The 18,399-nt window shown below is 35.4% G+C and overlaps 1 long non-coding RNA gene across 1 annotated transcript in view; it reads right to left on the bottom strand.

The window, feature by feature from the left end:
* The window catches only part of LOC136830784 (uncharacterized), a 358,770-nt gene that overhangs the window by 259,456 nt on the left and 80,915 nt on the right, over positions 1-18,399 (bottom strand). The gene's annotated exons all lie outside the window — the stretch shown is intronic.

The following is an 18,399-nucleotide window of genomic DNA, read 5'->3' as shown; positions in this document are numbered from 1 at the left end:
ATCTGCAAAAAGCTCGATTAAAGAATCTTACAATTTTTTTTTACTGATGCGGAAAACTTTCTTAATTAAGCTTATTAATGAATGAAGGATTCAAAAGTGCTATACAATACCGCTTTAACGAGTTCATACAAAACTTTCAAGATATAATATATACAGTTCATAAAGTTCATACAAACTATTTAGTTTATATGATTCATGCAGTCATTCAGGAGATCTTTATTGTCCCGAAGATATTTCGTTTTACTACTATTTTAATCGATTTATCCTTCTCAAAACAACACCAACTGATCAGCAACGCAAAAAATTAATTTGTTTGCATAGGATACAAGATAAGTTTTCGGAGAGCCGTTACATGCAAACAAAATGAAATCATCCATCATACAGCTTTTCTGGTACTAAACACATAATGTAGACAAAAAAATAAATTCACCATTAAATTCTGATGACATGGAATGCAATAAGCAGTCTTACTGTATATTCGCATTTTGTTATTAATCCCGCCATTCAGAATTTATAAACTATAAGGAACATGAGAAATTATGTATAAAATTACACGTGATGCCTGATCTATAAACCACTCGGTGTTCAAGTAACAAATCCCAAGCAATGCGCAATATTTCAAGACCGCAACTGCTTCACCAATACCAGATAACGGCAAACTTTTTTGTCTTAACAGTCCGCTAATGACTTCCCAACACCCACGCACAATAAGACCTAATAATAGCGAGCCCTGATCAGCTAATTTACATGCCTCGAGAGAACGCACACATCGAACGGAAATCGATCCTCCTAACGAGGCTACCCACCACTGAAGGACTTTTTTTTTCTGCACGCAGACACAGCAGCCGCGTTTCATGGGTTTCACGGTAATCAGACACGAATATTATTTCTTTCGAATCAGCATCAACATAATTATCAAAAGCAGGTTTCATGCAATAGTTAAGATGGTTATGAATGCATACACTTGACCATTCGTTGACTTTGCCTTTATTTTCTTCTGTTTTTTGTATTTTTCATAAGGGGATTCAATACTGGAAAAGCTTGCTCTTCAGTTTAACGGTTTTAAAGCTGTATGAATTTCAGTTAGTTTTCATTCATTATTTTTCACATTTTGTGAATTCCGCCAAAACCAATTTAATGTCTGAACACCAATTCATTACCAAATTATTAAAAGCTTTTATTACATCATTCATAAAGACTAACTAATATAAATCGGCATTAAAGTCTAGTCACCCTTCTGACATGGAAAAATCTAAAGGTATTTTAAATTTGGTCACAAAACTCCCCCGCCAACTTCCATCCCCACCCCTCTCTCTCTCTCTCTCTCTCTCTCTCTCTCTCTCTCTCTCTCTCTCTCTCTCTCTACATATATATACATACACACACATATATAGATAGATATAGAGATAGATATATGCTATATTATATTAATATATATATATACATATATATATATATATATATATATATATATATATATATATATATATATATATATATATATATATATTATATATATATTACATATATACATTTATACTTATATTTATACTTTAGCCGAAAAACACGAGAAAAAATATAACCTGAAACGCGACGTGCAAATTAAGTGAGATTTCTTCCTTTTCTTATATACTGAACTATTTAAAAAATATATCTAAACCCACGTTCTAATTACCACTGTTTTATAATCAATATTTTTATTTATACACTTGCAATCTAAATTTAAAAAAAGCAGACACACGCACAAGCAAGCACGCACACGTACATATTAATATACATAATTACTAAGAGAGAGAGAGAGAGAGAGAGAGAGAGAGAGAGAGAGAGAGAGAGAGAGAGAGAGAGAGAGAGAGAGAGAGAGAGGGCTATGATTAAAATAAGCTAACTCTTAAAGAATAACCTCAATTATCCCTCTGCTCTACTACTGTCAGCCAAACCAAAAAACTTTCTATATAAAAATGTTGAATGAAACCCCCGATGAATTAACCGAAGAAAATAAAATCTATAAAAAAGTTTCGCGCTGATTTTCATTACGAAGTTTGGATAAAGGCACATCTTTATTTATAACAAGTTTTAATGACTTAGAACAGTTCTTTTCCGTCCTGGGAAAATTCTTGCTCCGTAAAGTGACGTCATTTTCGAATACATTACGAAACTTTTGTCGTCTCTGCTACCACACACCCACTCGGAGGTCTTCAAGCTTTTAACAGCTTTGGTCGAGTGAACTGAACTAGGCAGCGATTTCTCATATGAGCGAGCAGAACCCAAATACCAAGATAGGGCATTAATCGCCCTCATGACAAACAAAATTTTCCATTTTCCCAGCTCAATATATTCAGCTTTTAAAACGTTTGCCCACCGCACTAAGGGGGTGGGAGGAGAGTTGATCCAACTTTTGACATCAGCACAACTACTTATCATAACCATCTGTATAGCACCAACAAATTTTCTCTAGCTGAAGTTGGTGAGAAAAAACACCCGAGACGAGGCAAAAAGAAAGACAGGCGCATGTCCAGATGGAAAGATGACGTTCAGCAAGACGAGATACTCTGCAAAAGGAGTTTTCATACTCATGCTGGTCCCAAACCGCATAAAGGAGAAGTACCGTAGGGTTTACAGGCCCGAACTCGGAGGGAAAAACACCATCGTTAAGGATACTTGAAACATGCCTTATATGGGCATAATAAGAACAACGATGCCTCGCGGTGAGGTCGAGACCCGTCTGATCGAGTGAGTGATACTCCAGTGCTTCATAGTTCACCCAGACATTAAAATCCTTCCCTATCTTGGCTCCTAGCCTTTGACCTTTTGACTTCTCAGCCTCCCAAAAGGTTATCCTTCTTCCGCTAATTATCTCCGAGGTCAGAAGAATTGGAAGAGAATTATGGAATAGTTAGAGGCAAACAATGATGTTGGAGTAAGGAAGGTGAACTCTTAAAGGAGCCAGTAAACCATTTAATACATGTCTTTCTCTAGGATCAGATCACAGTACATGAAAACAACAGCGTATCGTAGAGATATAATAACTAATTCCACATTTTACATAAATACATTAATATTATATAAATAAATGAATACAAACACACAATATATACTTTTATATATATATATATATATATATGTGTGTGTGTGTGTGTAATACAGTATATATATATATATATATATATATATATATATATATATATATATATATATATATATATATATATATATATATATATATATATGTATATATATATATATATATATATATATATATATATATATATATATGCACACATATATATAACATATGTGTGTGTATATGTATGAGTGTAGTCACATTAGATATATGGAACATGTAGAAAACGAATTCAAGCGATATCTTAGCTGTTTGTGAATCACTGTGTAAAGGAATGGGAAAATAACAACTGGATATGATTCTTTACATATTTATGCAGACACAGAACGGGGCATTGCTAGAAGTAGAAATGATACTGACTGACTGGAGATCAGTGAGCAGGAGACCACTGCTAGCAAGACTAATTCAAGACAGTAAAATACGAATAATATAGTGTGCTAAGCAGCACCGAATAAACCCTCCGAAAAGTAAAACATGAATTTAATATATATATATATATATATATATATATATATATATATATATATATATATATATACATAAAATGCAGAATGTTATAAATAAAATACCAGAGAGATATATGAGAGTTGTTGTGGGTGATATTAATGCAAAGTTGAGTAAGAATAATGAAGTTATGGAGTACTTAAAGGGGATAGAGGGCCATGGAGAGACTGAAAACGAACATGGGTTGCAGTTTATTTGCTTTTGGGCTGCAAATAACCTCGTAATTGGAGATACTGTCTTCCAACACAAGGGCATCCGTGGATAAACTAGCGAGGACATCACCAGACGGGAGTCATAGAAACCAAGCAGATTACATAGCCTTTAACCGAAGGAAAAAAAAAAAAAAAAAAGAGCGCTAATGAATGTTAGGAGCTAAGGAGCAGCAGATGTCGGCAGTGTTCCCAAGTTTATCACTGACCTTCTAAAGCCGACAATAAAAGCACTAAAAAAAGAGAAGGCTAATAGAGGAACTAGGTTTAACACAATGAGGCTTCTTGAAGACAAAATCCCAGTAGCTTTCGCTACTGAATATGGAAACAGGTCTGCAGCTCTAGACACTATATCTGAGGAGGTGTAGAAAATCGAATAAGGACTGGATCAACATCCGGAATGTATCTCAATCTGCTGGAAAAGTAATAGGATATAAGGTAAAAAAACAGAAACCCAGAATATCGGATGAGACTTGGGATACAATACTAAAACAAATATACAAAGCAAAAGGTATTTACAGTGAAGATAGAAGAGAATACAAGAAAAAACAGGTGAATAATGCTAATAAAGTAATGTATTCAGGGAATGGCATGGGTTTTAGGGTAGCCTATATGATTATTATTATCGAGATATCCACGGGTGAAAAGAAAAGAGAAGATACTAGCACCAGGAGACGTAGAAAGACAACATTAGGCAGAACATTTTTGTAAGGTTATGATTATAAGATGGAGGAATGTGAGGAATAATTTGACTGACATACTAGAAACTGAAGAAGACCTGAACATACGAATGAATGAACTGCAGTAGAATTAGCAACAAAGACTCTGGGGAGATGGGAAGCGCTGGGTTGTGACGGAATAACCGGAGGTGATCTTAGCAGAAAATTAATGACATTTCCAATACTAATCAGACTGTTTTGCAGAATATTGAATGAAAGAACAAATCCTGATCAGTTGAGATATGGAAGTCACAGCAAATTTACCAAAAAAAGATGACATAATTGAATATAATAACCTGGGTTTTGAGGAAAATCTTCAGTATGCGGAGAAAGAAGCTAATACAAAGCCTGAAGATGAACAAGTTGTTTTAAGCAGTGCAAGAACTGCATATTTCAGATATTTATGGCTTTTGTTGGTTACGGAAAGGCATTTGCAGCGCCCACAGACCAAATATGGAATGTCTGGCGTTACTATAGTATTCTTTTTTAATATGTAAAGCTAATCTAAATTATCCACGAACGAAATAGGCACAAAGTTAATGTTCACAAACTCTTGTCAAATGAATTTGCAGTAAATTGTGAGGTGCCTCAGGGGAATGTCGCGTCACCTTCCATAATTACCAAAAAAATTGGTCAAAGATAAAAGAGACTTAGAATGGAGTTACAATAGAAACTTGGCAACCTTACTATATTTGTTAACTTTGTTGATAGCTTCCTTAATTATATATTCTGGATAAATTAATTTCAAATGATGAAGTCTTGTCCCAAACTGTTTTACCAGAATCCCAAGAGAACAAATCCTAAGCGTCCTAAGAAACAGATTGCTGCCAAGCACGGTCATGGTCAGCCATCATAATAACATGGGAAATAAATGTGAGGCGGTGAAAACTGATTTCTTATGTATAGTATATACTCCTGACACTTACCTTCTTCACACCGTGTTTACATGGTTAACATGGACCTCGCAGTTTTATATATATGTGTGTATATGTATGTATGTATATGTGTATATATATATATGTGTGTGTGTGTTTATGTATAATATATATACACACTATATACATATAAATATATATACATAAATATATACAGTATGTATATATTATAAATCTACTGTGATTTTTAAGCATATACATATATATATATATATATATATATATATATATATATATATATATATATATATATATATATATATATATATATATATATTAGTTATATACAAATATATGTATATATTTGTATACAATATACATATGCCTATATACATATTATTTACACTAAAAGTAGTGTTCCAATGAGGCAAGACACCATATCATCGATAATGAAAAACTGGATGAAAAACCAAGAAATTCTTCAAATAATTTTCCCAGGCGCACGAAAATATTCCTCAACCCGAAAAAAATCACTGTCGGTGCTGCTGCCTGGCCAAGATGAGCGTCGCAGCAGAAAGGAGAAAGAATATGTAACGTATAAAACGAAACTAATCATTTTCTTTTTCATATTCACGCGTATTGCAGCCATCTCCCCAGTCAGATTCCTTTTCAGTCGAGGCACGTAACTTTCAGCGCCAAAAGGGAGTATCCTTTCTCGATTATTCGGACTATGCCTTTGATCCCAGTCCTACCCCCTCCTCTCTCTCTCTCTCTCTCTCTCTCTCTCTCTCTCTCTCTCTCTCTCTCTCTCTCTCAATTTAACAAATAGCGTAAGCTAGCGTCACAGTGACTGAGGTAATCGACACCGCTTTTTACGAGGCCAAATAAACCTTCCCTATTCCTGTCTGCGTTTTTCATTTTGTTTTATCAGTGAGGCGTTATTAGCAACTCTCTCTCTCTCTCTCTCTCTCTCTCTCTCTCTCTCTCTCTCTCTCTCTCTCTCTCTCTCTCTCTCTCTCAATGGTTGATCAACAAGCAAGCCTACCTACATGTATTCATGCACTATGAGATTACTCTTCCGCAGGAAGCTGACCAGTCTGAATAACTAATGAGATACCATTTAATTTCGTCTGTCAGGCCCATGAATGGTTGATGGAAAAGTTGGTTACCTCATTTATTCATGATAACAAGGTTGCTCATCCGCTGTAATAAGCGTCTAACCTTGCTGCTAATCCGTAGCTTTCTCTCAAATACAATTCTATTAATCTAATAAGGCTTAGAACGATTCAAAAGAGCACTTACCTCATTTATTCATATACCGGAAAATTACTTCACCACTCTATTAAGCTTTTAAGCTCTCTCTCTCTCTCTCTCTCTCTCTCTCTCTCTAATTCATAAGTTACAAGAGAATTATTAACCTAACTGTTGACACAAACATCTTTGAAAGAGAAATAACTTAATGGATACACTTTTCAATATACAATCCTCTAAACCTTTTCCCCTCTCTCTCTCTCTCTCTCTCTCTCTCTCTCTCTCTCTCTCTCTCTCTCTCTCTCTCTCTCTCTCTTCCTAATTCACAGTTACAAGAGAATTATCCTAAATGTTGACACAAACAACTTTGAAAGAGAAATAACTAAATGGGATACACTTTTCAATATAAAATCCTCTAAACCTTCCCCTCTCTCTCTCTCTCTCTCTCTCTCTCTCTCTCTCTCTCTCTCTTGATCAAACTTTCCCTCATTTCCCCTCTTCCTTCAACTTCGGATTCCACCCATGTTCCGATATTACTTTTCCCGTCGCCAATCAATGTAATCCTCAACAAATTACTTTTTCCTTAGCACAAATCCCATTCTTTGTCGGCGTGTTCTCTTCAATAGAACCTATAAAAATTATGATCACTTTGTTAAGAGCTGCTCGGGGTTGCCTTTCATAGGGCTATTGCTCATTCTCAGAAATGTACACTGCCTACTCTTCTTTTGGACACTTATCTATCTATCTATACATGTATCTGTAGTTGAATATATATTTATATATATATATATATATATATATATATATATATATATATATATATATATATACATATATATATATATATATATACAGACATATGAAATATATATACAATAGCTAATTTATATAAAGAATATATATATGTACATTTCATATATGACAGATAGCTAACTGGCCAAAAGAATTGTAACAAAGTGATCATTTCTTTTATAGTAATTATTGAAGAGAACCTAACAAAGTATCATAATTTATATATATTTATTAAAGATATATATAATTTATATATATATTATATATATATATATATATATATATATATATATATATATATATATATATATATACAGTATATATGTGCGTGTGTATATGTATGTATATATATATGAACATTGAGTTGTTTCCCCTTACAACGTGCGGCTTCACAGAAAACTGGGACATTCCTGTGTATATGTACTGAACACACACACATATGTGTGTGTGTACGTATGTGTATGTATAAATATACACCAATTTCAACATTCATATGCAAATATTTTCTTTCCCAGTTATCCCAAAATCTGCCCAAACTAAAACAAGAACCCGTAAAAAATTTCCTTCCAGTCAAAGGAAAGCAGAAAACACAACGAGAAAACTTAACCAAATTAGATCGAAAAGTTTTGGAAATTGCTGCGCAAATCCCGCGGCCGCTCCGTCGAACACAAAATACATATTTCAATCGGTGACTCCGCTGATACTTTACATAAACTTCCCACCAAACGGTACATAAAAGTTTAGCTCCGATGATCCTCGCTAACAGAAGAAGCAGAGGGGGAGGAAGAAGATTTCGGGGAAGTTGTTGGGCGGCTCCGCAAAGCTGCAATTTATCTCCATCTCAATCGATCTTCGGGGAGAACGCAAATTCGGTAATCTATTTTCCGACATAACGCCACGCTGCGGATTTACTTTTGCGGAGAACGCGAATCCGTCGGTCTGTTTCCGCGAAGAACACATGTCCATCAATTTATGCTTGTGAAGAACGCGATTGAGGCAATTTACTTTGTTCGAAGACCGTAAATTCGTCGATCTGTTTCTCGAAAAGAATGCAAATAATTTCGAGGAGAACGCAAATCCTACACTCTGTTTTCGCAAAGAGAGCAAATCTACCAATCTACTTTCGGGAAGAACGCAAGTATGTCAACATATGTCTGTGAAGAACTCAAATCCGCCAATCTACTTGGCAAGGAAAACAGATCAATGCGTCAATCTATTTAGGCGATGACAGCCAATCCGTCACCCTACTCACCTAAACAAGGCAAACTCCTCCATCTATTTTCGCGAGGAACATAAAACCGTCGTTTCTCACGACCTCCCCAAGGAGATAAAGCTGAAAGGAACTCAATTCACACTTGAATGTAATGACAACTAAACAAAGAAATCGCGTCTAGACACTATACAAACTCACGTAAATTAAACCCGAATGAACATAAAAAGTACCGAAACTAAAAAAAAAACACGAATATTGATCATCCTGGCGTGTACTCCTAAGGACTAAAAATAGATAAACTTTAAAAATCAAACTTAGACATACTTACACTAAAAGAAATTCAACATAAATTAGCTTGAAAGAAACAATTCCCCCCCCCAAAAAAAGTAAACGAAGTAAAGCCTAAATAAAAAGGAAACAAATCAAACCTAAAAAACTGAAATGGGCCCTAAAACTTGCACAAGAATAAAATCACCAGACCTCAACAAAAATGGGAAATGAAGACGAAATAAACTTGAAGGAAAATTTAATCAAGCTTTAATTATCTTGAAGAAACTTGAAATAGAAGCAAAATAAACCAAACCTAAGAGAACTTAAAGAAATGAAATGTAAATAAACATGGAGGAAGTACATAAATTCTTGGTAACATATTGACTCCATTAGCAGCATATGGATCAATACAGGGGTCTCTCTCTCTCTCTCTCTCTCTCTCTCTCTCTCTCTCTCTCTCTCTCTCTCTCACACACACATAACAATCCCTTCAAACCTTTAGATGCTGCAAGCTCGGTGAACTTTCCCGTTAGAGGAACTGACAGAAAGAGAAATAAACTGTGGATGGAGATATTATCACTATTGATTATATAATTATGAGCACATAGTCTTATGTAACAAGCCCAAAGATGCCATTAACTTGCTAGGCAGACCTCCGAAGAATAAAAATCTAAAATAAAGAAAGAAAAATATACCAGAAGCAATATATTATACCGACAAAAATTAACTAATAAAGACGATTCAATATATACAAGATGACTGATTGATTAATATGACAGGCATGACAGCAGCTGAAGTCACTGATGCTAGACGACAATTGTGTTTAAAAGATATCATCACATATGGCTACTTTAATTAAAATGTCCCCTGTACACTTCATAGACGATGTATTCATACATGGCAACCAATAATAATCAGTCATACAAAGACATTGTTTCAAAACGTTCAAGAAAATGAGTAATGTTTATTAGTATACAAGAGTTTTATACATAAATGCACACAGCACTCCCTTCCAGTGCCTATTCCAATACCAGGCCCTAAAATATAGCAGATAATAACCGAAGAAAAATACTCTAAGGTTTGTTCCGAAAATCGGATTTTTGGCAAAGCTAAGCAATGCAGCCCGCCGTCTCTAACCCTCTTCCAACATCCTATTCGAAAAGCGACCCAATCTTAAACACGGAGCAACACATCTTTAAAGGTAAAAGGAAAAATCAAAAATCAAAACCTCCCTCGAAACACTCACTGTTGCCAACGGCAAATCCAAAACCACAGTAATGACTCCGGCATCAAAGCCAAACCTCCCAGGCCACTACCTTCCTTCCTACCTATCCCATCCCATCCCATCCCCACTAGGAGGCAAATTCAGAAATAACTACCCTCTGGTTGGGAGAAATATTAAAAAATTGAAGACGATAAAGAATTTCAGATAACCACACACACACACACAAATGCATGCATATACATACATACATACATGTATATATATATATATATATATATATATATATATATATATATATATATAATATATATATATAATCCCAAATGTTAAGCCACAAATATAATTTAATACCGGATACACTTTACCTTCGAAACAGCTTACACCCAAGGGGAATTATAACTGATAACTGCATCAGACCGGCCAGGATTCGAGGGTCTTGGTTCGTACCCTGGCCGAGGCAGATGAACTTTTCAATTAGAATTCCCCAGGGAGCAAGGGCATTCCCAAGATAAAGCGAATTCGATACTAATGATATTTGTGGATTAAAATCTATGAATATAAACAAGTAAAAAATGTGCCGAAGTTTCTTCGGCGCAATTCGAGTTTTCTGTACAGCTTACTGTTGTATGAAACTCTCAGCCACGGCACATGAAACTCTCAGCCACTTTCACCCACGGATCGGTCGTGGCCTGTGTTGTTGGTACCTACAGCGGTGCCAGACACACGATCATGGCTAAATTTAACCTTAAATAAAAAAAAATTACTAAGGCTAGAGGGCTGCAATTTGGTATGTTTGATAATTGGAGGACGGATGATCAACATACCAATTTGCAGCCCTCTAGCCTCAGTAGTTTTTAAGATCTGAGGGCGGACAGAAAAAGTGAGGACAGACAGACAACAGAGCCAACTCAATAGTTTTCTTTTACAAAAAAATAAAAAGTCACCCTGCATACGTGACAGAAGTTCACACACGCACACACACATTATACACATATACATCACAACAAACATTTTTCAAGCTCTATTCATTACCGAATAAAAGCTGAAAATGTTAAGTAAATTACCAATTTGTTTCAGTTAAAAACTGAATATTTTGGATTACAGAAGTTTATCCGTTTTCAATAAGATGTAATGGACCTTCTCTCTTACCCAAATGCTTAACAACTTTCCCGATGACGTGGTTTCTTTCTCTATTGGCCTTTTAAAAGCTAATTAGATGCATATTGGCCTTATATAAGCAATATATTCACTCTGACTTAGAAATATATAAAAATAATAATAAAAATTTAGGTAGTGTTGCATTAAAAATGAGTAAATAAAATGAAAGTTTGACTTTTAACAATCTGTTTGTAGATAAAAAGAAAATTTCCAAATAAACAGTAGGAGGCGGGATATCAATTACAAAGCTCACTCAACAGTTACGTTGTTGTATTCTACAAATTACTAGGCTTGAAGCAAATATAACCACGATTTTCCTAGGCTTGAAGCAAATATAACCACGATTTTCCTTTTAACTGGAAGTATTCGTTTCGTTTCCCCATGATGAACAAATACTAATAAAGCTGAGAGGGAACAACAGTGAAGTATAATTTCCTATTTCTCCATTGCTGCGCTCTGGAACAGCTCAGGTTTCTCCCCTTTTAAGTCAGTGTTCTATTCATCAACAGCCTGAAATCATCACTTTTTACAATAGACTGGATTTCTCAACCTGCGTCTCTTCGGGATCGCTGTAGCAGGTTTCCTTTTGTTCTACATAGGCCTCAATAATAGTGGTCGCTCTTCGTGTTATATTGTTCCACATGCCTGCAATGGTTTTAACGCTTTGCCCTGTACAGTTTTGTTACAATGTTTTTGTTATCTCTCACTGAACTTTAGCAGATTTTTTTCTGGTCATCAAAAAATAGTTTGAATACTAACCTGCCTTTTATCAAGAACCCTTTCCAGTTCAAATATTATTATTATTATTATTATTATTATTATTATATTATTATTATTATTATTATTATTATTATTATTATTATTATTATTATTATTATTCAGTAGACGAAACGTATTCATATGGAACAAGCCCACAGGGGACACTGGCTTTAAATTCGAGCTTCCAAAGAATATGGTGTTCATTAGGAAGAAGTAAGAGGAAGTATTAGGGTAGTAATGCATTGCATCTTCGCTTGAACTTCTGAAGTTCCAACTGCAGAACATATACAAAGGTAAAAGAATAGATTATTTCATCCACGTTTTAATAACAGGGTACAGTTCCCCCAACCCTTTATACAGCATATACAAAGGTAAAAGAATAGATTATTTCATCCACATTTTAATAACAGGGTACAGTTCCCCCCCCCCCCTTTATACAGCTGACTCACTCCAGAACTTGTTTCTGCTCCCAAACTCAATTCATTTGACAGCATAATCTTCTGATTTTTAAAGATCTCGCGTTTTGGTCTTTTACTCCCTTGACTTCCAATCACGTCCCATGGCCTTTCACCATTTCCTCAAAGGCTGCTGCTGCTGCATCTCTTAATCGTTCACAGGTCTTAACAATTCTTCCTTCTTTATATCTCCCTGTTATAGCATGCGGTGCCCCTGTTTCTCATTTACACTTATAAATATCCTACATTCTCATACGCTTCAAGATTCTCAAATGCAGCATGATTTTTCGTATTTCATGATGGAAGTTCTCTAGTCACAGACCATATTTATTCTCCTCCCTCCCAATACTTTTCAATCACACCGCAGAGCAATTCCCTTTTGCCTAATAGTTTTCAGAAAAGTTGAAAGTTCTCCCCCTACAAACATGTTCTCTCTCTCTCTCTCTCTCTCTCTCTCTCTCTCTCTCTCTCTCTCTCTCTCTCTCTCTCTCTCTCTCTCTCTCTCTCTCTCTCTTATGCACCACAACTCCATTCCGGAATTCTGAAATTTTCCGAATAAACTTCATATTAACAGCAGTGAGTTTCATCTCGAAAGTGTATTTTTACAACTGGTCGCTATACACATCTCAGTGTCGCCCCTGGCACTATTTACAGACAGATCTCAGAGGCGACCTTTGAGACCTCAATGATGCCCTTGAGGGTATTCCTGTGTCACCAATATACAGACCTCAGTACAGCCTTTGAGGATTTCTTATTACAAATTGAATATATATATAACCCCAGTAACATCACATCAGTCTCTTACTGCAAATTACCTAAACAAAGACTTGCCTAAGTTGACCCGTTTTTACGTAGTTCTTCAAAGATGCTATGTTTTTATATACTGGATGCGAGGAAAAAATCTAATTCCCAAAACTCTGTCGTTTCGTTCCGACAGACTTTAGTGTGGATCCTTCATTTTTTATCCACTTACTCAAGCAAAACCCTTACGGTCCGATGAAATTTTTATAGCATCGGTATTTTGTGGATAACTTCCCTGGCATATACAATCAATACACTGTATTTCCTAGTACGAAATAGTAAAGATTTAAAATGATATACGCCTCCAGGACAACCAGTATTTTTACATCGCCAGATCCTGGCTGTGGCGCCCTCTTATACTACTGATCAATCAGTCAATCAATCTGATCTATCTGTCAATCAACTGGACCAGAAAGCAATTTTTCCTTTACCCCCAACACTTCGCTATAAATAACATTAAATCTTTAGTTATTTGGTGCATCAAGAAGCCAATTTAAATTGAGATTCCACGCTATGTTAAAGCGTTTGTTAAAAAAAACATTGCAAAATCAGTTACAAACATTGGAAATAATCTAAAACTACCGGATTAAAACATTCATAATAACAGCTAGCTGCAGCCATCCCAAAGCTCTCTCTGATGAGTCCTAGCAGCTTTCACTAAGACCGAGATTCCTAGTTTTAAGACCTGGGAGTAACCTGCACCACCGGAATGTGAGTTCCTACATTTATGAAGCCGGATAAATGCCGGATAAGAGAATAGGGTCGAGCACAGCATTAACTCCCTTAGAAAAAAAAAGGAAAATTCTGTAACGTGATACAAAACTCGGCATCTTTGGTGCAAGCAGCGATGGGTCGCAATGAGGCCCGACAGGCAAGAGAATATCCGCTGAATCCTTGCACCACCCACTAAAAGCATCATCACGAAGGACAACCAGAACCGCCCTTTCAGCTCGTCCCCTCCGCGGTGCTAATTCCAACTGGCAAGGCTCCATCAATAGGTTGAGCTGTGTTGTGCGAGAGAGAGAGAGAGAGAGAGAGAGAGAGAGAGAGAGAGAGAGAGAGAGAGAGAGAGAGCGTGTTAAATGGAGTGTGGTGAGCCCAAAGCCGACACCCAAGGGGAATTACGGTTGCTACCTGCATCCCCGGCCCCCCCCCCCCCAACGAGTAACTATTATAAATCCCTCCGAAGCAGTCATCATGTATTATTTTACAAGGGCAAGGGATGTTCTAGGTTTGCTTGCTTCCTCTTCCTCTGCTTGGGGAATCTGTTGGTCTATTTATGGTCCGCAATGCTGAGTGAGGAGTGCATTTCGTTTGTCACGAGAGTCAGCCTCAGTAAAACCCACTCAAATATCAAAAACCATTAAGCAGATAAAGTTCTCTTTCACTATTTAAGATCTGGCTTTTTCAAACGTGAGTTTTAATCATTTTAAACTAACAAACACATTGTACAAATAAAATTTCAAGAAACTGTTTTCTCAAAAACTTGTCTAATTTTTTTTTTTTAATGGTCCAAGGTTAACAAGATGTTTTACACTTTCTGAAGGAACTATTTTGATCATTTGCATAATATAATGCCCAGATTATTCGCTCTCATCTTTATTTGATGAAATAACGAAAATGAAGAATAGCGTGAATTATTAAGAAGAAATGTTGAAAAATACTTTATAAACAGTTGTATTATCAGCGAAGACTTGATAATACAAAAAAGGTTTGCAGAAATGAAATTCCCCATCAAATTACTCTGAAATCTAACAAACAGTTGTCTTATCAGTGAAGACTTGATAATACAAAAAAGGTTTGCAGAAATGACATTCCCCATCAAATTACGCTGAAATCTTCTTTATATGCCAGAAGATATATTTCAAAATTAAGAAGTAATAATAACCACAATTAGTAGGTTGGAAACTTCTGCAAGGTAAGAACAAATACCCTCCGATTTGCCGTACCGAGGGGTGATATATCCGCATTTCACTTAACAAAGACATATTTGATGTACCTGTTCAATTATCAAATGCAACATCATAAGCTACTCTTCTGTAACGAATGAACACCCGATATACAAAAACGGAAAATACAGATTTCACTTTCTTCAAAAGAAAAATAAAACAAAAGCTATCAAGCTAGCGGCATAATTTCTAAAATCTATAACATTAGGCACCTGACGGCTGCATTAAATTTGTTCGGATTTAAAGACCCTACCTGGACGTCTGAATTTTCATAAGAATATCAAAAGCCTCATTATAAGCCTGTTGTGAGACAGCCACATCAAATTGGAATATAATATAATTTTGATTTGGAGTGTAGTCTAAGTTTTATACTAAAACATAGAGGCTCCCAGTCCCTCAGATTAAATTCTCCCTGCAGATTTGGTGCACCTGCAGAGAGCTTTACCCCAAATGCTTAACCAATATGGTATGCTGTGAATCCTGTTCTACAAGAGCAGCAGTGTCATCACATCTGTACCAATTAACTCAGGAACTCTGGTGTGTTAAAATTTCCTTACTAGATTTTTAAAACTAGACATGTTATTACTGGTGTCAATGGCCAATTTAGTTGCTTCAATTTACTAAACGAGTAGCAGTAACATCGACTTCAGTCTCTAGTCCTGGTGGGTGATAGTTTTCAAGTTATTACCTACACATTAACAACATTTGGTAGACCTCACCAGCAGCTGCAGTGGAACAAATCTTAATTTTACACACTAAAATGAACTTCACCACTCTTTCCGGATGTAGGAGACTAAGATTGGTAATACTTCATATTCAGTAAATACTTCATATTCATTAAATGCTTCATATTCATTTAATACTTCATATTCATTAAATGCTTCATATTCATTAAATGCTTCATATTCATTAAATGCCTCATATTCATTAAAATGTAAAATCTAAGCTACACTAGAGATAATATAAAGCGGCACAGTCAGGAGTTTAACAGCTATAAGGACAAACAAGGATTGGCGCTTAAATATGGTAACGATGGAATTGACAGATTACCCTCTTACCACCTTCTCGACCAAAATAATAATAATAATAATAATAATAATAATAATAATAATAATAATAATAATAATAATAATAATAATAATAATAATAATGAAAGATATGAACGGAGAGCCACAAAATACCTAAAAGTTAATGAAAAACTGAAAACCAAGTGGTTGTAAAAGGTATTTTCACTAAACCCATTCATGCCTTGCATGGTTAAGCCTTGTCTAGTGAAAATGACCAGAAATAGAGTTTGAATCCTTCTGTTAAACTTCTCGAGAGCATATTCTACGAGAGGTGACAGTACCTGAATGTCTAACTCAAGCAATGTCACCGTATATTATTATAACCAATAATTATGAAGTCAAACCAATATGAAAAAAATGGGATAGGATCTTCGATAATCGACTTTGATTATTAATTAACTACGCTGCAATGTACTTATTGATGCAGCGTAAAAACGTTTTTGGGTTGCCTAAGTAAACATACATCCACACATCAGGAATGAAATGTCTTTAACTGTTTACCGATTTATTCTACTGTGAAGTTGATGAGACGGGCAAACAATTACCCCTTCCTACCCCCGGCCGGATAAAAATTAAGGAAATTTAATCTAAATATTCAAGAGGTCACAATAACAAATACAAAATCTTTTCGTGCAAAGTATTCTTTTGATGTCTCGTTGGAAATCCAAGGTACAAAGTTGAAATGAAGTTGTCTTGCATAATGTATTCTACTAAATGATACTTTGTACTTTTTTGTTTTTTGAAGTCAGACGACCAAACTGGAATTCTTTGTGGATACTTTATGCCGAGGAAATGAACCGAAACTTCAAGAACAATCCAATATTCAATATACTATCTATAACTGAAATAGTAAGGATACGCTGAATGCTTATTTAGAATGTATTTATCAAAATACAATGTCCTAATGCCAGTGGCTGGTGTAAGTTCTGAAAATATCAAAGGAATACCAGTAAAATTTGCCTTGAGAATAAAATATGTACGTAAGGTCAGAGGAATAAAAAAAATATATTCCTTTCTATTTATCATTAAAAAAAACATTCATAAGTGATATAAAAAAGTAGACCAAAGCCTTTTCAAGAAAATTATTTTTAATAAAACATAAAAGATTAGGCATGTGGTAAAGCAACTAACCCTAGAAAACCCTTCAAGAAGTGTTATCGTCCTGGATAAACTTAATAAGTTGTGAGGTCGATGAACTAGAACAAAATCCTGATAAATACAAGATTCAGAAAAATATGTCAATTCATGTTGCAGACTGAAAAACATGGAACCAATCTTCTTGGCAATTTGCTCAGTAGGAGAGAGAGAGAGAGAGAGAGAGAGAGAGAGAGAGAGAGAGAGAGAGAGAGAGAGAGAGAGAGAGAGAGATCAAAATGTCTTCCCAAATTACTAATAAACACTGAAATGCCGAGAAAGAGAGAGATGCCATTCAGTTACACGGAGATCTAAAAACACCAAACGTCCGTCTGAACAAACCGTTAATTACAGAAAAATAAAACTTTTACCAATGGGGATGTGCGAAATGAAAATGGAGTCCTTTAAGGTAAACAACCTCCTGAGGAAAAATGCTCAGCTGGACGCTCAAAGGACTTCATCTGCAATCCTTTGAAGTAACTCAAGAAGAAGAAACTCCCTCTAATCGTTTTGCTACAGATAAGCCAAGGAAGGGCATGTCAAGAAATATCACTCTCTCTAAAAACTAATATTTAAAATTAGTGCATACTTGCTTCATTAAAAAAAAATCTTTCTAATACCGTTTTCGCAAACATACATATTAGTTAAGAGGTCAAAGAATTTATTACATTCATTCGCATGAAAGTAGGCATTCAATAAGATAAGGAGTAAGTGGGCAGTGTAAAGTGCATATTCTAATATTCTTGAGAGAGAGAGAGAGAGAGAGAGAGAGAGAGAGAGAGAGAGAGAGAGAGAGAGAGAGAGAGAGCACTTGCTAATGCTTGTCTTTGTGGACTAACGCTGTCATTAAGAAAGCGTCTCACCTGGGAAAATGTCATGATATGTCTACAAGACACC

Source organism: Macrobrachium rosenbergii, chromosome 47 (genome assembly GCF_040412425.1).
Source record: "Macrobrachium rosenbergii isolate ZJJX-2024 chromosome 47, ASM4041242v1, whole genome shotgun sequence".
Classification (NCBI taxonomy): domain Eukaryota; kingdom Metazoa; phylum Arthropoda; class Malacostraca; order Decapoda; family Palaemonidae; genus Macrobrachium; species Macrobrachium rosenbergii.
Note: the sequence above shows the minus strand (reverse complement) of the source record. Positions and strands in the feature narration are given on the sequence as shown.